Source organism: Zalophus californianus, chromosome 8 (genome assembly GCF_009762305.2).
Source record: "Zalophus californianus isolate mZalCal1 chromosome 8, mZalCal1.pri.v2, whole genome shotgun sequence".
In the NCBI taxonomy this organism is placed as follows: Eukaryota; Metazoa; Chordata; class Mammalia; order Carnivora; family Otariidae; genus Zalophus; species Zalophus californianus.
Window position 1 is genome coordinate 27,609,346 of NC_045602.1, and position 25,493 is coordinate 27,634,838.

A 25,493-nucleotide genomic window follows, 5' to 3' on the forward strand; every position below is an offset into this window, starting at 1 on the left:
TTGGGAAATGAAGGAGGTGATGCAGGTTTGCGGATGGTATTTTATATAGAAAATGGTACATCTCCAACCCCAAGCTTTGCTTGTGGGAAATGTCAATTTAGCACAACCAAGAGGATAGGAAGTTAAATTTTGACTATGGTACCATGACCAAAGCTGAATTTCCCTTAGCTTGTTTATTGGTATTCACTTGAAAGAAACACACACACACACACACATACACACACACACGCTCGCGCACACACACCTCAGACTGCTTTTTGAAATCACATACATTTCCTGCCTTCTTCTTTCCTCAGTGCTCTTAGGACCAGCCTATTTATAGCCCAGGAAAGGAAAAAGCTCCACTGGAGGCAGGAAAACTAAGTTCAGAAAGAATAGGAGGAAGTGTGCCTGCCATTTAGCCAAACAACCTTTAATTCATTGAGCTCAAAGCTTAGCAACTTCACTGTCGTCGGGAGGAGTAAACAGCTTGCAAATTTGAGATTTTTTTTTCTCTCCCCACTTTTGACTAGCGTTGGGGCTATGGAGGTGATGACAGCGTTTTAGGAGACAGAACAGAAATCTCTAGGTGTTTTCACACATGGAAGAGAAACTTATGAGGGGTTGGCAAAGCGGAAAGAAGACAGTTCAACAGAGGGATGAGTTGGAAATGATTCTACATCTGTGAGTTAAGGTAAGTGTCATTTTTAAGACTGTCCATTGTTGTGTCTACATGCATATGGTGAGCAGTGGGCATTAGCCAGAGACAGTATGCATGCTGTGAGGGCAGGGCCTCATGAAAAGCTCGTAAGCTTTTATTTCTAAAGAAATGTAGAAATCTGTCTCCGTCAGTACATCTTCAGTTTGTAACAATGATAAATACTGTTCTTGAAATAGTAGTTGTTTCCTTAAGATTGCTTTATCTCCATTAAGTTTTCTTCTGTTTCATCATTGCCAGGGATTAAATAGTATAAATGATTTTACTGAAGATCATTTTTGAAATATAATTTCTTGAGTTTGTCTGTCCAGTCCTTTCAAATTGCTGATTAATAATCCATGTACCATTTCTTCGATCACTGCTGGTTTAGAATACATTTAAATTGGCTCTCAAGCAAAAATAGTCAACTTTAGAAAAGTTGCTTTAACTGAAAGTTAAATTTCGTAGAAAAGTAAGTGAAGAGAAAGTTGTTGTTGTTTGTTGTTTTTAATACAAAGCTTCTTTTCCGGGTGCCTGGGTGGCTCAGTTGGTTAAGCGACTGCCTTCGGCTCAGGTCATGATCCTGGAGTCCCAGGATTGAGTCCCGCATCGGGCTCCCTGCTCAGCAGGGAGTCTGCTTCTCCCTCTGACCCTCTTCCCTCTTGTGCTCTCTACCTCTCATTCTCTCGCTCTCAAATAAATAAATAAAATCTTAAAAACAAAACAAAACAAAAAACAAAGCTTCTTTTCCTGGACATTCATTTTCAGACAAAGGAGAACCTTCCAGAAACACCAAAAACAGCACTGACGAGCTCCAGTGATAGAAAGTGTTCACGATATTTATTCACATTTAAGTTATGATTTCAAAACATCTGTGTCACGTACATTTTCTGAGTGGCCTGAAAATTGCCCCCGGGTTTGGAAGTGGAAAGGTCAAAAGGGAATGGGTTAAATCCAAGAACAGTTGATGCTGCCCACAAAAACTTGGAAAGCTCCTAGGAACATTCCAAAGTCTTTTAACATTCCTTGCCATCAAACAAGTACATTTGTTTAAGTGATGCACCGTATTTGCATCCACCACTGAGAATACCCACATTACTGTCCTGGAGGAATTTGATTAATGTTGTCGCAGTGACAACAAAGGAGTATGTTTCTAGTGGTCTGTTGAAAAGAAAGAGCAGAAAGAAACGTGTTGCCTTTATTCCGGCTTATCCCAGTTTGAGATTGGTATGTTGAGAATCTGTCGCAAGGAGATAGCAAAGCCGGGAGCCAGAGAGCCTGAGCCAGCCAGATTTCCAATGGCAGGAGGACGCCAAGCCATGGTTCTGTCTCCACGTGGAGCTCATTGGCTGCTTTCTTTCCTAGGAGAATTTAAGGGTTATTTTTTTTCTGATTAGAAAATTAGAATTCATCCTTGGAAACTGTAGTAAAGTGTAGTATTTTCGAGTAGGGAGAACAAGTTTTCTTCGTTGAACTTCAACCGTACAAAGAAAGAGGGAAATAAAGTTAATCTGGATAAATATGATGGATCTGAAGAAACAAACTCTTGGCACGCATTTCCAAGACACCCCCGTGCTGCCAAGTTAATTCTGAATCTGTTTTATTATTTCCCCAAAGTGAAACCCAAGGTCACCTCACTAATTGTCCCCCACGTGGGTTTAGTGATAGAGACAGTGCGGACCGTGATCTTGATTTCGGGAATGTTGAGTTCCCTGCCCTTACAGTTTCAAAACAACTTTCTCATCTGACATATTTACTAGAATAAAAATGGTTTAAATACTGTCGAAGGTTTAAATAATAGAGAAAATTAGGCATCATGCCTTTTGTTCTAAGAATGTTTTTTTTTTTTTTTTTCACTTTTAGAAATCTTATGGCTGGTCATTGGTTTCTGGAGGCCCCACAGATGCTTATAAATATATTCATGAAATCCCAGTTATTTAAAATAGATTGGGGGGGGACTGTTTAATCATTTCACCAGTTTCTTGATGTACTTTCAAGCTCCTGAGGCTATTTGATGTTAGAGTTAGCTAATTTTAGCTTTTTTATTAATTAAGTAGAAATGTATTGCTTGATTTCCAGCATGACTGTTGTAATTGCTCTGTGTTTATAGGTTATATGATAGAGCCACCTCTGGCCCTCACATTTAAATCCAAGTGAAATCAGATTACTCTAGAGATAGTGTGAAGCGGTGAGAAATGGAAAAGTCACCACATGTGGTCCATAACTTGTAGGATATGTTGAAGTGGAGTGTGGGGAGAAGCATGCCAAAGTCAGGCAGCTGCAACCCCCTGGCTGTGGGGATGTGGGGGGGAAGTCGCGTATTGGTTTTAGTGTGTCTCTGAGAAGCGGCCTCTAGAGGTTTTCCTTCTCCGATGCCTCATCCCCGCACTTCCCTGTATTACAGGTTAACAGTGGCACGACACCACTAAAGCATTTTTAAGTTTTCCTACTTATACGGCAATCTTTACCTTTGCTAACTCAGCATTTACTCCGAGAAAGGGAATTATGTAAGACACAAAGCATCCGACACCAAATTCATTATTAACTAAATGAACGGTGTAGATAGTGGGTACCGGTTAAGGAAGTCCTGATCCAAGCAGGCTTTGTGGAGTTACGAGGGTGAACTGACTCACAGGGCTGAAGAGCTGATGGGTATAGCAAGCGATAAGAGTGTCCAGAACAGGATGGGAGCTGTGTATGGGGGCCTCTGCACATTCCTCTGAGATAGCAATATTCTTGGTGTGCCCCAGCAATAGGACTATCAGATGGAAAACAGGATTCCCAGTTAAATGTGAATTTCAGATAGACAATGAACTGTTTTTAGTGTAACTTGGGCCCATTGCACAGGTGCGTCTGAGGTCAACTGCATGGGACATACGTATTCAGAAATATTATCTGTTGTTTATCCGAAATTCACATGTAACTGGGTGTCCCCTGTTTTAATTTCCTAAATCTGGCAACCATAGCAGGGAGCTGTGTGTCAACAGCTTGACGGGGGCCGGGGCGGTGAGCATATGGGGCCGGAGAGAAGCATCTGGAGGAGGTTGGGGTCAGACTGTGGTGGGACAGTAAAGCCAGACAGTGGAGTTTAGAATCTAATTTGAAGCCACTGGGAAGCCACTGAGGGGCTTTGGAAAGGGAAATGACATCAATAAAATTGGCCCAGTTAAGACAGGACCCAGTGGGGCAAAGAGAGCAGGTTGCCAAGGCCTGGATTCTGGTGACAACAGAGAGAAGGGAAGCAGATGGAGACACATTAGAGAACAAATCGACCTGTTTTGTAAACTAATTGGCTTTGGTTATAGGAGGAGAGGAAGAGTTAGGATGTTATGTTTCATGGTCTGTTCTGAGAAAGAGCCAATCAGAGCGGTAGCAGCAGGTCAGGGAGTGAGTGAGGGAGATGAGGACTTTGGTTTTAGTCATCTTAACTTTGATGCCGTGATGGACAGTGGGTAGAAATCGGAAGCGACCAGCTGGAAATGGGAAACAGTTTAGGGGGGAGGAGAGAAGCAGAAGAGATCCCAACGGGCCAGAACTGATTGGGCATTTCCTATGTGCCAAGCCTTTTATGTCCAGTCTCTTGTTTGATGCTCACAACCACCCATAGGCAGGCTGCCTCGCTAGCCACATTTTGTAAAAGAGGAAACGGAGGCTCGGAGAGGTTAAGTAATCTGTCCACGACTACCTAGCTAGCGAGAGACAGAGAGTGGAACGCAGGTGTGTAGGAGGCCGAAGCCCTCGATCTGCTCTGAATTCCCCTTCTCCATCTGCGAAGATCTAAAGGCACCAATTGTTCATGCTGTCACCTGATTTTTTTAAATTTTATTTTATTACGTTATGTTAATCACCATACATTACATCATTAGTTTTTGATGTAATGTTCCATGATTCATTGGTTGCGTATAACACCCAGTGCTCCGTGCAGTACGTGCCCTCTTTAATACCCATCACCAGGCTAACCCATCCCCCCACCCCCCTCCCCTCTAGAACCCTCAGTTTGTTTTTCAGAGTCCATAGTCTCTCATGGTTCGTCTCCCCCTCCGATTCCCCCCCTTCACTTTTCCCTTCCTACTATCTTCTTCTTCTTTTTTTTTTTTTAACATATAATGTACTATTTGTTTCAGAGGTACAGGTCTGTGATTTTTAACTGGATTCCTGGTATTTAATTTTTTCTAATGGGTAGCTCTCAGAATTCTGCACCTTTTGGTTAATCTCCCTGAGGAAAAGGGAAGAGTGTATACTCGGAGAATTTCGTATTTCTTTACTTGCATGGTTATTTATTTTCGAAATTGGTTTTCCCTCGTGTTTTACTTTTCCTTGCTTATCTGGTGAATTAAGGATGATGCCGGAAACTGGCCCATGAATGTTAAACTCTTTTCTCTGTCCCCAGCTTCCCTCTAGTGGCCGTCCCAGGTAACGACGCCCAGGCCAGGCAGGGACAGAGCAGGCAGCTGCTAGAAGCAAGCTCTTTAGGAAACCAAGAGTTCACAGAATCACTGCAGAATCATCTATGGGCTCCTAAATGGTTTGGAGGCTAGTTGTGCTAGGAGATTCTGGAAAAGGACTTTGTGGAGTTATATACCCCCTTACAGTTGGTTGGCCTGAAGGGCATTTTGAATAGACCAGTTTCAGGGCGCCTGGGAGGCTCAGTTGGTTAAGCGACTGCCTTCGGCTCAGGTCATGATCCTGGAGTCCCAGGATCGAGGCCCACATCGGGCTCCCTGCTCGGCAGGGAGTCTGCTTCTCCCTCGGACCCTCTTCCCTCTCCTGCTCTCTGTCTCTCATTCTCTCTCTCTCAAATAAATAAATAAAATCTGTTAAAAAAAATGAATAGACCAGTTTCAGATTTATCTTAAACTTTGTAAACATGAAAAATACATCACTTCTTTATCTTGTTAGGAGGGCACATACTATCAAGTTTGGTTATTAAGCTTTTAATGCACATATCTGCTTTTATTGTTAAGAGAGTTTCCTAGGCCTTTTATTCTAAAGGTTTACTTCGAGATACACAGTATAGTTTTTAGTCAGAAGTGAGTAGTGTATCTTTTAGGAATATATCTTAAGGAAAATATTCATAGATTGAGACCAAAATATATGTGAAAGAATGTGTGTCTATTTGTAATGGACAAATTTTGGACAAATATACAAAATGAGGAAATTGTCAAGTAATGTTCCACAATGTAGAATTTTATATAGCCATTAATTAAAATATTTAACGTTTTTAGTAAATGTTAAGTGAAAAAGAAGGCAAAAAATTATATACACGGTGTGAACTCATTTGCTTAACAATTATATATGTTTATATGAAGAAGAGTTAATTAAAAATTTACATATCAAAATATTAACAATAGGAATCTCTCCTTGGTGAGGTAATGGGGATTTTTATTTTCTACTTTGTCTCTGGGATAAGCATTTTCTCCAAGATAAGTATGTACTACTCTTATAATCAGGAACAAAAGCCAGTGTGTTTAAAAAAAAGTGGAGAGCCAAGTCCCAGTGTTGATTTCTTGCTGTCATGGCTGACAATAATGTCTGAGCTAACTCAGCCCCATTTACAGCCTCTTTGCCCAGTAAAGAGCTGTATCCTGTTTGTGACAGCATAATTCATTGTAATGGAAAAGATCATGATGCACTAGACTGGTCTGTGACTTCACTATATTCATCAGCAACAGGAAACAAAGACACACACTTTTTTTTTTCATAATTGTTTTAGTAATAATTGACAATTGGAGGAAATGAATGGCAGAAAACAATTATGGGCAGACAAGCTGGTCAGCAGATCAGACTGGGCAATGCCAAAGGGAGCAGTGACCCCCAGTATGTTTTTGATTCAGGAATCTGGTAATCCCACATCAAGTGTTTGGTACTAAACTTTTTATGTATATCAACACTTGGGGTCAGCATGAACTTTTCCGTGTGTGTGTGTGTGTGTGTGTGTGTGTGTGTGTGTGTGTGTGTCTCCTCTAATAATAAACTAGCCATTGGTTGGTTGCCCATACATAAAATTCTAAAAGTTTTATTTTCTATTAAATGTAAAAATATCGAATTCATAGTTCTGTCTTCCATGAAATGATCCCTGGTCTTCATTTTAGCAGCAATGGTTGGGGGAACAAACAACAAAAACTCAAAGCAAGTGAATTCATGTTTCACTCTGTAGTGGAATGAGCCCCTTTAGCAACCAGAGAGCTCACATGAAGGCTGCGTCATCAGTTAGGAAAGAGCGAAGTAAGGCAGGTATTCCGTACGCTGTAGTAACATTTCTCTTCCCTAGTGGCTTGTGTCCATAAGCATAACTTCACTGTCAGTTTGGGTACTCTTAAAATTCTTTGGGTGGAGAAACTAAACATGCAGGGCGTGTTTTAACCTTTACTCCAAGTCAGATTCTCCTCTGATTAGCCTGATTTGGAGCACAATTCCACAGCAGCTCTTGCTTCCAATCTTAAAGACCACTTACAGGTCATGCTGTTTGCTGTGGAGGCCTCTAGACCAGTGCTGTCCAGTAGAAATATAACCTGAGCCACAAATGTCTTTTTGTATTTTCTAGTTGTGTGTATGTGTGAATTACTAAAGATTTCTTTCTTTGTACTAAGTTGTGTGCATTACTAGAAACACAATGTTCACAACACTTTCTGAAAGTTAGTTTTAGACTGTGTAATGAAATCATTCCTATGCCTAAATTCACTTGAAAACATCATTAGAAAATAAGGTTTCTTACCATCATGTAACCCAGATTTCAAAAATGGGGAGTTTTTCAAAAATAAAAAGAAACAGAATTAATTTTTTGAAGAGTTTATTTCTTAGAATGAGAGAGAGAAAGCATGAGTAGAGAGAGAGAGACTCTCAAGCAGACGCCCCACTGAACCACTCAATCCCAGGACCCTGAAATCATGACTGAGCCGAAATCAAGAGTTGTCCGCTTAACCGACGGAGCCACCCAGGCACACCCAGATAGAATTAGTCTTTAAAATGTAGTTATTTAACCCAATATATCAAAACATCATCATTTTTGACAAGTAATCAATATAAAAGATTATTAGTGAGATAGTCTACATTTTAGCGGGGCGGGGGGGCAAGTCTTGGACATCCAGTGTATATTTTACTCTTAACATACATCTCTACTAGGACAAGGCTCATTTTTATGTGCTGATCGGATTCAGGGTCCTGGTCAGGGTCCTGGTGGTTGTTGTATTAACAGTGCAGATCTGAACAGAAGAACTATAGTCACATAAATAGCATGTGAAGTTTGGCTTGCGGGGTCCTACTATCTGTTCAGGACTCAGTGATATTTGTGATTTATTCAGCTGTGGCCACTCTCACAGGTTGCAACTAAAACTGAATGACTGAAAAGCAAGCAAAAGATTGGCAGCTTTTGAATTTCTGCCCATTAGAGCCATGCAGTTGTTCATTTAGACCATGTAACTAATGGATGCTTCAATACAGAAAAGGGTAATGGAGGTTTTGAAAAACTCCCCGTTTTTGAAATCTGGGTTACATGATGGTAAGAAACTTTATTTCCTAATGATGTTTTCAAGTGAATTTAGGCATAGGGATGATTTCATTACACAGTATAAAACTAACTTTCAGAGAGCATTATGAATATTGTGTTTCTAGTAATGCATACAACTTAGTACAAAGAAAGGAATCTTTAGTAATTCACACACACATGCACACACGCACGCACGCACATGCAGACTCCTTCTAGCATTGTGATCGCTTGCTGATGTCTTTTCGGCATTCTGCATTGTCTTCTGTGAAGAGTAGGAAGTATGCTTTAATAATCTTGTATGACTCCTATGCCCTGGAGACTCTCATGCCAGTCAGCTGGAGTGATAAAGATAGCTCTGTGCGCTAAAGATGGGGGTGCAAAAATAGAACCGGTGGAAGTGGGTCCAACTAAAAGACTGTGGGTTCTTGTGGCCACCCCCCAGTGGCAGAGAGCTGGAGACAAGGGCCCCGAAGTCCTGGCAATGAGTCTCAGCCCCCTGGACCTGTCGTAGTCTGGGTTCACTTCTTATTCCATGAGGGTCTGTTTCTAAAAGCTAGATTTAAAGCAGTCAGAAACCTCAAAAATCAAAATAAAAGTTAAAGACATTTAAGATGTAAATAATGACCATCCACCGCATGATTTACAAATTGGTAAATGCTCCAAAAGCCTGTTTGTAAGAATTTTCTTGGCCCTCTGAATTCACTTTCCATTTTCCCCATAGAAACAAAGTCATAAGAAAAAAGAGAGAGAAACAAGGTAATAAATAGTGACAGGGTATGTGCACCTAACATACTGTGTACTGGGACACCCGGGGGCTCAGTCGGGTAAGCATCTGCCTTGGGCTCAGGTCATGATCTCAGGGTCCTGGGACCAAGCCCCTGCTCGGCGGGGAGCCTGCTTCTCCCTGTGCCTGCAACTCCCCCTGCTTGTGCTCTCTCTCTCTCTCTCTCTGACAAATAAACAAAATCTAAAAAAATAAATAAATAAAATTAAGTAAAATAAAATACTGTGTACTTACAACGAAATTATTACAGTGTATTTACTTTATATTCACAATATATTACATTATTATTCTTTATTAAATTATGATTAATATAAATAATCTTTTATATGTGTATATGTATAAATTTATATTATATATTTATATATTATATGTTACATATTTATAATTTTTATAAATCTTAAATTATCACAATGCATTTATAATGAACTATAGTTATTAATGTATCACTTCTACATTAGTATATCATACATTAATAATGTTAGTAATTACATTAATACATTAATAATCTATGAATAATTAAAACAAAAAAAGAATATGCTGAATCAAGGCATACATCACCTTATATCCGAAGCAACAAGCACTGGTAGGGAAGCTAGTCACACCAGGCATGGGAACAAGTATAAAATATATATCGTACTTATTTTGTCCCTTAATGTCGATAGGAAAGCAGATTCACCTCAAAATGAGGAAACAGGTGGAATTCTTTTCTTTTTTTTTTTTTTTTTTTTTTTTTTTAAAGGATGTTGCAGTCTTTTTTTTTTTTTAATGATTTTATTTTTATTTATTTATTCATGAGCGACAGAGGTGGGGAGAGAGAGAGAGAGAGAGAGAGAAGCAGAGGGAGAAGCAGGCTCCCAAGGAGCAGGGAGCCCGATGCGGGACTCGATCCCAGGACCCTGGGATCATGACCCGAGCCGAAGGCAGACGCTTAACCATCTGAGCCACCCAGGCGCCCTGGAATTCTTTTCTAAGGAGGCTGCCTTACCTCTGACCTGTCAGTGGAGATGGCTTTTCATTTGGATGTCTGAACCTTGGATTTGCCTTTTCCTTAAGGATGAAGTACGCCTAGCACTGCTCTTAGTGTGTAGCCATAATTAGGATCTTTTTTTTGTTCCCAAGTAGGGTGAGGTTTTCCTAAGTAACATTTGGCCGAGAGGAAGGCGGAGAGAAAGGTTGCAGTGAAGGAGACTGTGTGGGCCCATGAGACAGATTCATGCACAGTTGCTCAGTTCTCCAAAGGAGAAAGGAACACAGAGCACCAGGGACTCTGCTTTGGATCTGGGTTTTTTTCCTGCAGCCTCCAGGGAGGGAGAAGGGAGGGGAGCGGGGCACGCGCAGCTGGTCTCTGCATGTGGAGAACACTTTCTGGCTCCGTTTCTTCTATCTTCATGAGTGCCATGAACTCTTGGATCCTACAGATAGGACCATGGCTTTTTCTCATCACTAGTAAATGAAGAGCGGGTGGCAAAGTGAGGCATTAACTGCCCTTCGGGCAAGGTCAAGGGCCACTGGTTGGTTTCACAAATCAGCAAGAGAATTCAAGAACATATAGGTGGGGTGGAGATTATGTATGTAGCTCAAGACCAGGAGCCTAGGCCAGGAGAATAAAGTATTCCTGTGACTTCTCTCTTCTGGAATGCCTTCCTTCTGGCTGGGAACTGGGGCTGTCTCTCTGGTCAGGGGAGGTCCGCCAACAGAGATCAAGGGTGGGTGCTGTGCTGCATGCTGCTCAAAGAGGCAGGCCACGTCTGGAGCACGCACATCTGTGTTTTCTGTATCCGAAATGACCCCTACCCTTCTTGACTGATGAACCCATCCTTCTTCAGGATCCTCTCTCTTAATTTCTTTGGCTTCTAGGCCGTTTTCTTTAAAACCTTCACATTTTTTCTTTGCTGTGGAAACTACGACCCAGACTAGCTCAATCCGCTGCCCATATGAGTTACCCATTTGAATTCGCGAATTCTACCGGTGAAATTCTCAGCGTGTCTTCTGGCACATAACACCTTTGTTTTCTCATTTCTCTTTCAAGATTTTAAACACACAAAATCAGCTGCTCTGTCCTCGACTCCACTGAAAGCATAATGTCAGAAACTTTCTAAATGATGCAGGAAATAACCTCTCTCCACTTTTATTCCTCTCGATCCCTGTATCATTTACTCTCCTAAAATTGTCCTCTATTGAAATCCGAGATGCCCCCTTCTTCCTGTTTTCTTTCAATCTTGATGAGTGTTTTCTTTTTTCCTTTGCCCTCACTCGCAGCCATTTACTAGAGGTCCTTGTCTTCCATTTCTCTCTAAATCCTTTCTCCCTTAGAGAGCTCGTTCATGGCTTCCGCATGTAAAGAACTCTACACTTGCTTCTCTAGCTCTGAGGGGATTGTAGCCTGCATTCTAGGACCAGGTGTCTGTCCGTATGTTTCTACTCGATGTTCTATCATCACTTCAAACTTAGCACGTCCAAACTGAAAATCCTGCCCTTCTTCCCTTAGTTATGCAGCCTCCCTGTGTTCTTTCCTTTGATGGTGACATCATCCCATCTGGGTTGGAGCCATCTTTCCGCCATCTTGTTCTTCACCTCCAGGTAGCCCAGTAGGTCATCCTTCCTGTTAAATGTGTCTTACATTCTGTTCCTCCCTTTCTGTCACTACTGCTTCCCTTCTTGGCCCTTTTTACCTAAATCGAGGACTCTGTCAGTAGCCGTCCAGCTGATTTCCTTCCCTCAGGCTCTCCCCTTCCCTCACACTCACCTCTCCACACTCCTGAGAGAATAATCTGTCTTGGAGGGTGTTATACTTTGTGAAGTTAACGTTTGTTAAGTAGAGCCCTGTAGAGTTGCTGGACGGTGAGCAAAACAGAAGACCGCAACAGAAACTGAAAGAGAGAGATTTACTACTCACGGGTCCTGGAGGAAGCACACTGCATACCTTGAGGGGCTACACAAGGAGGTCAAGGTGGGGTGCAGGCACAGGAACTGAGCACATGCCTTTGTTAGAGGCTGTGGGTGGCATGCTTTGGGGTTCCTGGGTTAAGGCCAGATTGGTCGATTCAAACCAAAAAGTGTGGCTTTTTTAAGTCCCACCAGGTCTTACCTGGTCTTACCAGGGTAGCACGAGGGAAGGCCTTGGGAGTCTGGGGAGACTGTTTATCATAAGGGTCTTTAGGGAGGTCCTATCAGGAACTTACGTTAACCTGTCACTCTGCAGGTTGTTGTCCAGGGCAGGCCCTTGCGTGAGGGGCTGGTGTCCATTAGCTAAACTCTTGACACAAGGCTGCAGATGGCCTGGGATCTTAGCCAAGGTTCAGGGAATGGAAATATATTCAGCGTAGCTACATTGGTTATAAGAAAACGTGTGTGTCATGGAATCACAAGAAATGAAGTGGAGAACGGCAGGGGCCTCCCTCCAGAAACTTGGTGATCAGATTCTGAGGCCATGAATTCTGGAACATGATGGTTTCTACCTCCATTCCTCAGAGGCTCTGCTCACCTCCCCCAACCCCAGCTGCTCTTCCTGCCTCTACCTCACCAAGCACAGCATGGAGGATGTCCACCAGCTCCTCAGTTTGAAGGTTCTTTTTATTCAAGCACTGATTGAAACGGATACATCTCTTGCTTTCCATTCCAAATTCCCTTGAGAAAGAATCTGATTATCAGACTGGCCTAAACTTGCCTCAGGTGTCCATTCTTTGTCTAGTCATTTATGACCTTGAGAGAGGAATCACAGGACAAATCCAGAGGATGGGGGCAGTTTTCAGAAGAGGCTCATGCTTGTGAAGCTATATCTTGCACACCTGGCCATCAGGTGTAATAGAGCATTTTATTTTTTTACTTCTCTCTGCCAGACCCTAGCCAACAACGTGTCTCCTAAATGTGCCTGAACATATCGTTCTCTCTGTGGATTTTCCTGTGCTGATCTAGGTGACTAGGATGCTGCCACTCCCCCTTCTTTCTCTCAATCCGAATCCTATAGGCTTCCAGACCCAGCACACGTCTGCCCTGTTTGATGAAGCCACGATCAGTCTTAATTCAATCGTTAGATGCCTGGATGGTTCATTTTCCAGGAGTTTCTTCTCTCATCAACTTAATTATAAATTCCTTGAGGTATAAGCCATAGGAGGATCACTGGGACCATCTATCTGCAGGTTATCATACATATAAAGAGAAAATAAAGTCGGGGGGCGGAGCAAGATGGCGGAGGAGTAGGAGACCTGGATTTCGTCTGGGCTCAGGCATTCAGCTGGATAGGGATCAAACCATTCTGAACACCTACAAACTCAACAGGAGATCGAAGAAAAGAATAGCAACAACTCTCTGAACAGAAAAGCAACCACTTTCTGGAAGGTAGGATGTGCGGAGAAGTGAATCCGAGGCGATATTCGGGAGGCTAGAGGGCGGGGGAGGGGGCCGCCATTGGCCGCTTCTGGCAAGTGATAGAGCTGCGGAGCACAAAATCGGACCTTTGAGAAGTTGGCTCTGCTGAGGGACGTCACAATAGTGGCTAAGCGGGGGGTGGAACCCTCGCGGGACAGTGTGGTCTCAGGACCCTCGGGGTCACAGAAAGACTGGGGGTGCCTGAGAGCGGCAGAGCTCCCAGGTATCGGAGCGGGGAAGCCGGCTGCAGAGACGGAGCCGAGGCGCGGGCTCTCAGCTCGGGGTGGCCATAAACTGTGATCCGCGGCCCAGTCGGGGCACGGCTCCCCCAGCAGGGACCCAACAAGCGGCAGAGCCGGGGAGACTCCCCTTCCTTCCTGGGGAGGAGCGGCGCGGGAACGCACCGCAGGGATCTGCTGGGTCTGGAGACTCCACACGGGGTCGGATGCCAGAGATAGAAACGCTCGGTCACAGGCCGGGTGAGCACAGAGTGCTGCCGGAGACCAGGGTGACGGGAGTGACTGACTGCTTTTCTCTGGGGGCTCACTGAGGAGCGGGGCCCCAAATTCTTGGCTCCTCTGGGTGGAGATTGGGAGGCCGCCATTTTCACCCTGGTCCTCCAAAGCTGTACCGAGAGCTTGCAGGGAACAAAAGCTCCCGAGAGCAAACCGGAGCAGCTTGCTTAGCCCGGACTCACAAGGGCAGGGCAATTCCGCCTCCGGCAAAGACATTTGGGAACCACGGCAACAGGCCCCTCTCCCAGAAGATCAGCAAGAACAGCCAGCAAGCCAAGACCAAGTTTACCGATCAAGGAGAACGGGAGAACTCCAGCACTAGGGGAATACTGCACATAGAATTCATGGCTTTTTTACCATGATTCATTAATTTTTCAAAGTTAATTTTTTAAACTGTTTTTGTTGGGTTTTTTTTTGAATTTTTCTTTTTCCCTTTTTCAACCAACATCTTATCAATCCCTTTTTTAAAAAAACATTTTTTATTTTTCATTTTTAGAGTCATATTTTATCCCTTCAGAGTAGTTACCCTTATTTTTCGCATATATATATATAAGTTGTTCTCTCTTTAAAATTTTGATATACAGTTTCTTCTAACAGATCAAAATATACCCTAAATCACTAGTGTATGGCTTTGTTCTAGTCTCCTGCCTGATCAGTCTTTCCCATTTTTTTCTTTTCTTTTTTATTTTTTTTAAATCTTCTTCTTTCTTCTTTCAAACAACTTCTTATCAATTCCGTTTATAAAACCTTTTATAAGTTTCATCTTTACAGTCATCTTCCATCCTTTCATTGTATCAACCCTTATTTTGTACATATATAAGTCTTTCTTCCTTTAAAATTTTAGGAGGCACTTTCTTCTAACAGACCAAAATACACCCAGAATCTAGTGTGTGGCACTAATCTATGCACTAGCCTGATCATATTTGATCATATTCTGGTTTTTTTTGTTTTGTTTTGTTCTGTTTTTGTTTGTTTTTATCTTTTTCTTTTCCTTTTTTTTCTCTTTCTTTTTTCTTTCTTTCCCTTTCTTTTCCCCTGGTTTCAGGTCTTTTCTGATTTGTATAGAGTATATTTGCTGGGGACGTTGTTAACCTGTCAGCATTTTGTTCTCTCATTTATCTGTTCTCCTCTGGACAAAATGACAAGACGAAAGAAATCACCTCAGCAGAAAGAACAAGAGGTAGTACCATCTGCCAGGGACCTACTCAATACTGACATTAGTACGATGTCGGACCTAGAGTTCAGAATCATGACTTTAAAGATACTAGCTGGGCTTGAAAAAAGCGTGGAAGTTATTAGAGAAACCCTTTCTGGAGAAATAAAAGAACTAAAAATCTAACCAAGTCGAAATCAAAAAGGCTATCCATGAGGTGCAATCAAAAATGGGGGCACTAACTGCTAGGATAAATGAGGCAGAAGAGAGAATCAGCGATATAGAAGACCAAATGATGGAAAATAAAGAGGCTGAGAAAAAGAGAGATAACTACAGGATCACGAGGGCAGAATTCGAGAGATAAGCGATACGATAAGACGAAACAACATTAGAATAATTGGGATCCCAGAAGAAGAAGAAAGAGAGAGAGGGGCAGAAGGTATATTGGAGCAAATAATAGCAGAGAACTTCCCTAATGTGGGGAAGGAAACAGGCATTAAAATCCAGGAGGCACAGAGAACCCCTCTCAAAATCAATAAAAATAGGTCAACACCCTGACATCGAATAGTAAAACTTACGAGTCTCAGAGACAAAGAGAGAATCCTGAAAGCAGCTCGGGAGAAGAGATATGTAACCTACAATGGTAGAAACATTAGATTGGCAACAGACCTATCCACAGAGACCTGGCAGGCCAGAAAGGACTGGCATGATATCTTTAGAGCACTAAACGAGAAAAAATATGCAGCCAAGAATACTATATCCAGGAGCTAGGCTGTCATTGAAAATAGAAGGAGAGGTAAAAAGCTTCCAGGACAAACAAAAACTAAAGGAATTTGCAAACACAAAACCAGCCCTACAAGAAATATTGAAAGGGGTCCTCTAAGCAAAGAGAGAGCCTAAAAGCAGCATAGATCAGAAAGGAACACAGACAACATACAGTCACAGTCACCTTACAGGCAATACAATGGCACTAAATTCCTATCTTTCAATAGTTACCCTGAATGTAATTGGGCTAAATGCCCCAATCAAAAGACATAGGCTATCAGATTAGATTAAAAAACAAGACCCATCAATATGCTGTCTGCAAGAGACTCATTTTAGACCCCAAGACACCCCCAGATTGAAAGTGAGGGGGTGGAAAACAATTTACCATGCTAATGGACACCAAAAGAAAGCTGGGGTGGCAATCCTTATATCAGACAAATTAGATTTTAAAAGAAAGACTGTAATAAGAGATGAAGGAGGACACTATATCTTACTTAAAGGGTCTATCCAACAAGAAGATCTAACAATTGTAAATATCTATGCCCCTAACATGGGAGCAGCCACTTTTATAAGCCAATTAATAACAAAAGCAAAGAAACACATTGAAAACAATACAATAATAGTGGGGGACTTTAACACCCCCCTGACTGAAATGGACAGATCATCTAAGCAAAAGATCAACAAGGAAATAAAGACTTTAAATGAAACACTGGACCAAATGGACTTCACAGACATATTCAGAACATTCCATCCCAAAACAACGGAATACACATTCTTCTCTAGTGCCCATGGAACATTCTCCAGAATTGATCACATCCTAGGTCACAAATCAGGTCTCAACCGGTACCAAAAGATTGGGATTATTCCCTGCATATTTCCAGACCACAGTGCTTTGAAACTAGAACTCAACCACAAGAGGAAAGTCGGATGGAACTCAAATACATGGAGGCTAAAGAGCATCCTACTAAAGAATGAATGGGTCAACCAGGAAATTAAAGAAGAATTAAAAAAATTCATGGAAACCAATGAAAATGAAAACATAACTGTTCAAAATCTTTGGGATACAGCAAAGGCAGTCCTGAGAGGAAAGTATATAGCAATACAAGCCTTCCTCAAGAAACAAGAAAGGTCTCAAATACACAACCTAACCCTACACCTAAAGGAGCTAGAGAAAGAACAGCAAATAAAGCCTAAACCCAGCAGAAAAGAAATAATAAAGATCAGAGCAGAAATCAATGAAATAGAAACCAAAAGAACAGTAGAACAGATCAACGAAACTAGGAGCTGGTTCTTTGACAGAATTAACAAGATTGATAAACCGCCGGCCAGACTTATCAAAAAGAAAAGAGAAATGACCCAAATCAACAAAATCATGAATGAAAGAGGAGAGATCACAACCAACACCAAAGAAATACAAACAATTATAAGAACATATTAGGAGCAACTCTATGCCAGCAAATTAGATAACCTGGAAGAAATGGGTGCATTCCTAGAGATGTATCAACTACCAAAACTGAACCAGGAAGAAATAGAAAACCTGAACAGACCTATAACCGCTAAGGAAATTGAAGCAGTCATCAAAAATCTCCCAACAAACAAAAGCCCAGGGCCAGATGGCTTCCCAGGGGAATTCTACCAAACATTTAAAGAAGAATTAATACCTATTCTCCTGAAACTGTTCCAAAAAAATAGAAATGGAAGGAAACTTCCAAACTCATTTTATGAGGCCACCATTACCTTGATCCCAAAACCAGACAAAGACCCCATCAAAAAGGAGAATTACAGACCAATATCCTTGATGAACATGGATGCAAAAATTCTCACCAAAATACTAGCCAATAGGATCCAACAGTACATTAAAAGGATTATTCACCATGACCAAGTGGGATTTATCCCTGGACTGCAAGGTTGGTTCAACATCTGCAAATCAATCAATGTGATACAGTACATTAACAAAAGAAAGAACAAGAGTCAGATGATCCTCTCAATAGATGCAGAAAAAGCATTTGACAAAGTACAGCATCCTTTCTTGATCAAAACTCTTCAGACTATAGGGATAGAGGGTCCATACCTCAATATCATAAAAGCCATCTATGAAAAACCCACAGCGAATATCATTCTCAATGGGGAAAAGCTGAGAGCTTTTCCCCTAAGGTCAGGAACGCGGCAGGGATGTCCACTCTCACCACTGCTATTCAACATAGTATTAGAAGTCCTAGCCACAGCAATCAGATAACAAAAAGAAATCAAAGGCATACAAATCGGCAAAGAAGAAGTCAAACTCTCACTCTTTGCAGATGATATGATACAGTATGTGGAAAACCCAAAAGACTCCACCCCAAAACTGCTAGAACTCATACAGGAATTCAGTAAAGTAGCAGGATATAAAATCAATGCACAGAAATCAGTGGCATTCCTATACACCAACAACAAGACAAATCAAGGAGTCAATCCCATTTACAATTGCACCCAAAACCATAAGATACCAAGGAATAAATTTAACCAAAGAGGCAAAGGATCTGTACTCCGAAAACTATAAAATACTCATGAAAGAAATTGAAGAAGACACAAAGAAATGGAAAAACGTTCCATGCTCATGGATTGGAAGAACAAACATTGTGAAGATGTCAATGCTACCTAGAGCAATCTACACATTCAATGCAATCCCCATCAAAATACCATCCACTTTTTTCAAAGAAATGGAACAAATAATCCTAAAATTTGTATGGAACCAGAAGAGACCCCGAATAGCCAGAGGAATGTTGAAAAAGAAAAGCAAAGCTGGCGGCATCACAATTCCGGACTTCCAGCTCTATTACAAAGCTGTCATCATCAAGACAGTGTGGTACTGGCACAAAAACAGACACATAGATCAATGGAACAGAATAGAGAGCCCAGAAATGGACCCTCAACTCTATGGTCAACGAATCTTTGACAAAGCAGGAAAGAATGTCCAATGGAATAAAGACAGTCTCTTCAACAAATGGTGTTGGGAAAATTGGACAGCCACATGCAGAAGAATGAAACTGGACCATTTCCTTACACCACACACAAAAATAGACTCCAAATGGTTGAAAGACCTAAACGTGAGACAGGAGTCCATCAAAATCCTAAAGAACACAGGCAGCAACCTCTTCCACCTCAGCCGCAGCAATATCTTCCTAGAAACATTGCCAAAGGCAAGGGAAGCAAGGGCAAAAATGAACTATTGGGATTTCATCAAGATAAAAAGCTTTTGCACAGCAAAAGAAACAGTCCACAAAACCAAAAGACAACCGACAGAATGGGAGAAAATATTTGCAAATGACATATCAGATAAAGGGCTAGTATCCAAAATCTATAAAGAACTTATCAAACTCAACACCCAAAGAACAAATAATCCAGTCAAGAACTGGGCAGAATACATGAACAGACTTTTTTCCAAAGAAGACATTCAAATGGCCAACAGACACATGAAAAAGTGCTCAACATCGCTCGGCATCAGGGAAATCCAAATGAAAACCTCAGTGAGATACCACCTCACACCCGTCAGAATGGCTAAAATTAACAAGTCAGGGAACGACAGATGTTGGCAGGGTTGCGGAGAAAGGGGAACCCTCCTACACTGTTGGTGGGAATGCAAGCTGGTGCAACCACTCTGGAAAACAGTATGGAGGTTCCTCAAACAGTTGAAAATAGAGCTACCATACGATCCAGCAATTGCACTACTGGGTATTTACCCCAAAGATACAAATGTAGGGATCGGAACGGGTACGTGCACCCCGATGTTTATAGCAGCAATGTCCACAATAGCCAAAGTGTAGAAAGAGCCAAGATGTCCATCGACAGATGAATGGATAAAGAAGCTGTGGTATGTATACACAATGGAATATTATGCAGCCATAAAAAGGAATGAGATCTTGCCATTTGCAATGACATGGATGGAACTGGAGGGTGTTATGCTGAGTGAAATAAGTCAATCAGAGAAAGACATGTATCATATGACCTTGCTGATTTGAGGAATTCTTAACCTGAGGAAACAAACTGAGGGTTGCTGGAGTGGTGGGGGGTGGGAGGGATGGGGTAGCTGGGTGACAGACATTGGGGAGGTTATGTGCTATGGTGAGCGCTGTGAATTGTGCAAGACTGTTTAATCACAGATCGGTACTTCTGAAACAAATAATGCAATATATGTTAAGAAAAAAAAAAGAAGAAGAAGATAGCAGGAGGGGAAGAATGAAGGGGAGTAAGTCGGAGGGGGAGACGAACCATGAGAGACGATGGACTCCGAAAAACAAACTGAGGTTTCTAGAGGGGAGGGGGGTGGTGGGATGGGTTAGCCTGGTGATGGGTATTAAAGAGGGCACATTCAGCGTGGAGCACTGGGTGTTATGCACAAACAATGAATCATGGAACACTACATCAAAAACTAATGATGTATGGTGATTAACATAACAATAAAAAAATAAAATAAATAAAATTTTAAGAATGGTGTGATTAGAGTTGATCTTTTTTTTCTTCTTTGTGCTTTTCTATACTTTTCAGATCGCTTGTGGTGAACATACATGAGTTTTGAAATTACACAGATACAAAGAAACACAAGTCACCTTTCAAAAACCGTAACTGTTCCAAATAGGAGCAAGTTGATCCCTGATACCTCGACATAAAGTTGGGTTATCTGTGCTTTTCTAAGTTCGGTTATGTATATAATCCTATAACTTAGGAAAGTCATATGGGAAGAGGGATAATTTTGAAATCTGGAGCACAAGACTGGGAAAGGTGGCCACGATAGAGAGCCTGGGGGAGGCCTGGCCCACAGGGACCACCACAGAGGGTTGAGTATTTTGAAGAGTGATGATTGTATTGTATAGTGAAAGAAGGGTGTAACAAACATTTAACTCCTCTTCTGCTTTCTGAGATCCCATTCAAATGAGATCACAGGGTTTGGTATATGTGTGTGTGTTTTTAAAGTCACAAATACACAGTGACAATATTTGGAAAGCTGGGAAAGAGACAGTTGACTACTAATTCAACAATAGAAATGAATTAATTATAGTCCAAAAATTAATCCAATTTGCACCCGAGAACCGTTCCAAGACCCAGGAATTAGTGACACCAGCTACCGTTGAAACTGTAGGTGAAAATGAAGCCAATTTGAGGAGGACCGGTTCACAATCTTCTTAAAAAGCAGTTAGCTTGGGTTGCCTGGGTGGCTCAGTGAGTTAAGCATCTGCATTTCGTTCATGATCCTGGGGTTCTGGGATCGAGCCCCGAACCCCATGTCGGGCTCCCTGCTCAGCAGGAAGCCTGCTTCTCCCTCTCCCTCTGCAGCTCCCCCGGCTTGTGTGTGCACGCTGTCTCTCTCTCTGACAAATAAATAAATAAAATCTTAAAAAAAAACAAAACAGTTAGCTTTCCAGATCCCCTCCCCAACTTCACACAGTTGGAAGACTGCTCCTGTCTCACCATAGCAGGATTCTGGCAGTTTGTTCTCTCAAGAAGTTAAAATATGGGGTGTGTAGACTGGGGAGCCTGGTCTTTGGATAGGGCCCAGATGAGGGAAGGCATTTTATACCTAAAACTAGAGAATTAATTGAAGGTTGACACCAGCCTTCTACTCCCACTCAGCTCCTAGAATGGTATAGGCAAAGCAGAAAATGTGACTGTTAATAGGTTCTAGGTTTTGTGTTTCAAGATTTGGCCGCAGGAAAATGGATGTTCTGGCTCCATGTCTGAAAAGTGTGGGACAGTGACTCATCATAGGTTAGGGAATCATCTGCCTGAATCAAGTCAGATGTTCATCCCTGAAATGCTCAAATGTGGCCAAAGCAAGAGAAGGATTAAGACTACTCCACTTTGGATCTCATGCCCATCCCTGGACCAGTGAACTTTGCCCAAAATACCAAAGATGTTCCAAAGGGAGGAGGGCAGATGAGGTTGTCACTAAGAATGGGCATGTTAGGCATGTCATAAATGTCAGCTGAGACTCCTTAGCACCTCTGGAGGCAATGATCTTATGTAGGCAAAGGTACTGTGAAGCCTTAAAGCTGTCTTACCAATGTAAGAAATGAGTACACTTTGCATTTCCACAATATATTATGGGTTTCAAAGTACTTCGTTTCATTAGCTTTCCAGAAACACCTGCGAGATGGATACCATCATTCCCACTTTATTGATAATTAGGGGGACTCCTAAGGGTAATGGGGTGGACTGACTGACTTACAATCGCTCAACTAGAATAAGGCAGAGCTGGTGGGAGAAATCCTGTCTTTTGGGTTTTGTTGTGTTCTGTTTTCATCACTTACATATAACACCCAGTGCTCAACACAAGTGCCCTCCATAACACCCTATCACGCATTTAACCCATCCCCCTGCCCACCTCCCCTCCATCAACTCTTAGTTTGTTCTCTATCATAAAGAGTCTTTTATGGTCTGTCTTTTGACTCTTTGTCTGATTCGATTTCTATGTTAGCACCCCAGTGGGCAGGTTCCTAGGTAACTGGGCAGGGAAGGACGTGTGGAGGTGCCTGCCCTCCTTGGGCAGAGGACGGTAGGACTGACCGTTCCTAGTCACCGAGGGTCTCCCCCACAACCGCCTGCACAGCAGCCCCAACACGTGTCCCCTCAGTAGAGGCCAGGAGAGTGCTGCCAAGCACACACAGCCAGAGGAGCCACGTGGCCTACTTTTGGAGTAAGACTAAAGAATTAACTTCTGGGAAGAATTTTCCATCTGTTTTCCAGATACGATTGATTAGAACCATCCACCCAGTTTTGCAGATTCCATGAAAGCATGGATGAATTGTCCCGTCTGGCGTGGCTGTGTTGGGTTCACATTTCTCAGAAGAGTGCTGGCTCCTCCAGGCAGGGGAGGGCTCTTTACCTTCAGACCTCCTCCCGAGAAGAGAAGTTCGAGGGACCAGAGGCAAGCCCCACATTGGCTGGAGGGCCTCACTGTAGGTGGGAAAGGTGACCTCATGTGGTGTCCGCTAGACAGCTCCCTGCACCTTGCATTTACCCCTGCTGAGGTCCTGGCAGGCAAACATGCTATTTGCCAGTTGTCTTTGCCTCCCTATGCTTCCCTCACCCTCTCCCCTTCTGACTAAGTCCATTCCTTTTGTTATTTTTGGTATAAAGAACTTTCCTTCCATTAATTCCAAGGCTTCAGAAAAGCAGTTAAAGAAGGTTGAGTTGAGGGCGGCTGGGTGGCTCAGTTGTTAAGCGTCTGCCTTCGGCTCAGGTCATGATCCCGGGGTCCTGGGATCGAGTCCTGCGTCGGGCTCCCTGCTCCGCGGGAAGCCTGCTTCTCCCTCTCCCACTCCCCCTGCTTGTGTTCCCTCTCTCGCTGTGTCTCTCTCTGTCAAATAAATAAATAAAATCTTTTAAAAAAAAAAAAACAAGGTTGAGTTGAGGGAAGATATCTGATCCTCTTTTCTGTACACACACACGCGCGCGCTTACACACACACACACACACACACACACACACACACACACGCCCTACACCTGTGGAGCTGAACTGATTAAAAATGGGTCCATCCTTTTGCTTCTTATTTAATAATAGTCTTTGCATTTTAATGGTGAATTCAGACAGTCTATAATGCTATGAAGAGTCAATAGCATTATTTTCTCTTTAAGGTTCTTTTTGTCTCCTCTCCTGCTTCTTTTGGATTTTTCAAGTTTTCCTTATTCTAGTTTCTCCCCTCTAGTGTTTTGGAATTTTTGTCCTCTATTTCTTTTCTTGTAAGTGTTTGCACATAAAAGACATTATTTGATATAACCAAGTCTGATCCTAATGTCTTCGTATTGACTTCTTCTGAATAACACAAAGACCTTAGAAACCTTTCATTCCGAGCTCATTCTCACATCTGTCATCTTATTACTGCTGAAAATTTTAGCTCCACTTTTTTTCTCTTTTAAACAATTTTGTCAAGGTATAATTGACGTATAACAAAAGGTGCATATTGCAAGTATACAGTTTGATGTCCTGACTTACGTAGATACCCAGGAAGCTGTCACCACCGTCAAGATCATAAACAGTCACTTAAAAAATAAAACAGATCAGGGTCACACTCGAGCATAACCGGTTGCATGTTACCAAGGTCCGCTTGCTTTCTGTAACCTCGTTTTATGTAAGAAGTTCTGTAAGAAGAATTAACTGAGATAATCACCATTCATCAAAGCCCACTAGGCCTTGTGCCAGTGCTTTATGGTAATTAGTTCTCACTGTATTCTTCATTGTCTTCAATTTTTAATTATAAAAACAGCACAGGTTTATTATAAATAAATGTACTCAATATCAAAAATGAACAGTGTAAAAAAGGAAAGACTCGCAACTCTTGCGACCCTCTTGTTTTCTTCAGAGTGGATATATGTTTATTGATTGCTATCATTATAGATATCTTCTGTGCTTTCAAAAGCATACATGATTGTGATAAAAATGGAGCTAAAAACATAGTTTTTTTGGCTTAAAACAATTATCATTGATACAAAATCATTGATACAAAACAAAAATCAGTGATTTTTGCAGCTTGCTTTTTCCACTTCTTACGGCAAAGCTGTCTTCCCATTTAATCCTATTCATGGCTGCATGATATATATGGCATTGAATTACTGCCCCGTGATGATTTTGACCAATCTCCCTTTCTTTTTAGGTTATTTTCCCCTTTTTTGTTGTGATTACACATGTCTCACTGAGCTTGTCTTAACATTTATTTTTGTGCCCTTGTTGAATATTTTTATAGGATAGAATCCTGAAATACAGCCCATTATCCCCAGCCCATATGGCCACCTTTTGAGTTGGGTATTATCATTTCCTTTTTACAATTGAAGACTTTTCTACTTAAAGGGTTAAGCTTACTCAGCTGGTGAGTGGATGATGAGAGAATGAGAATCCTGACTTCCCAATGCCCCAGTCATCCCCAACATCTCAACACTCAACATGCTGCCTCTCCTACTAGTTTGGAAAAATGGTTAAAAGAGAAAAAGGTTATTAATGTTGGAATCGTCAGGAGGATTAGTGGGGATTTTCAGCTAATGGTAGTCCTGTGGAATTAGAATGCAGGACGTATTTCAAGCAATTTGTATTTTCACCTGGCCCTTCAGCTAAGGACGCTAATGTGAGCCCTGAGGGGCTATTTTTAGCAGGTTACTTTAAGCCCCGGGGGAGGGGGGGGCATTGTGAAATAGCCTGTCCATCACAGGCCGCAAGGAATTGCTTACCCACTTTTTTGTTCCGAAGGAAAGGACACAGACCATCTGGGCCAGTAAGTTGGGTCCAAAATCGGACTCATGTTTATTTTACTTAATAAATGTGCTCTTGAATAATATGAATTGAATTTTGGTTGGTTGAATGCCATTTTCAGTGCACCAGGGGTGAACACATCTCTTGTAATCCTGCAATGAGTGGCTTTCTAAAACAAAGAATGCTTTGGTAATGTGAACAAATTTCCCTGAATTTATGTTGACTGTAACTTATTTTTTCTTAAAGCAGGGAACCTTATGCTTGGTCACTTGTGTCTTAAGAGTGTGTTGGTTGCTCTAGCCATATCAGTTGGAATATATATGCTGTGAAAAGTATAGAAAAGTGTTGCCCAACTTCTCACTCCAAAGTCCCAAACCAAATGACGTGGCAAAACCATATAATTTTGAAGAGGTGGTTTTAGAAAACCAGCCCCCACCAGGAGGAGTGGAGCTGTAGACAGTGGGTACTCCTATCCTTGTGTTTGAACTGTGGGCCCCATTCCTGTCTCATGGGGATGGCATGGGGAA

General features: G+C 42.0%; 1 protein-coding gene across 6 annotated transcripts in view; it reads left to right on the forward strand.

The window, feature by feature from the left end:
* Positions 1–349: 349 nt before the first annotated feature.
* Positions 350–25,493, forward strand: part of RASGRP3 (RAS guanyl releasing protein 3) — a 110,572-nt gene continuing 85,428 nt past the window's right edge. For all 6 annotated transcript variants that reach the window (XM_027621806.2, XM_027621805.2, XM_027621810.2 and 3 more), the window contains exon 1: positions 350–673. The gene's annotated coding sequence lies outside the window, so the exon portion shown is untranslated. The remainder of the gene's footprint in view (positions 674–25,493) is intronic.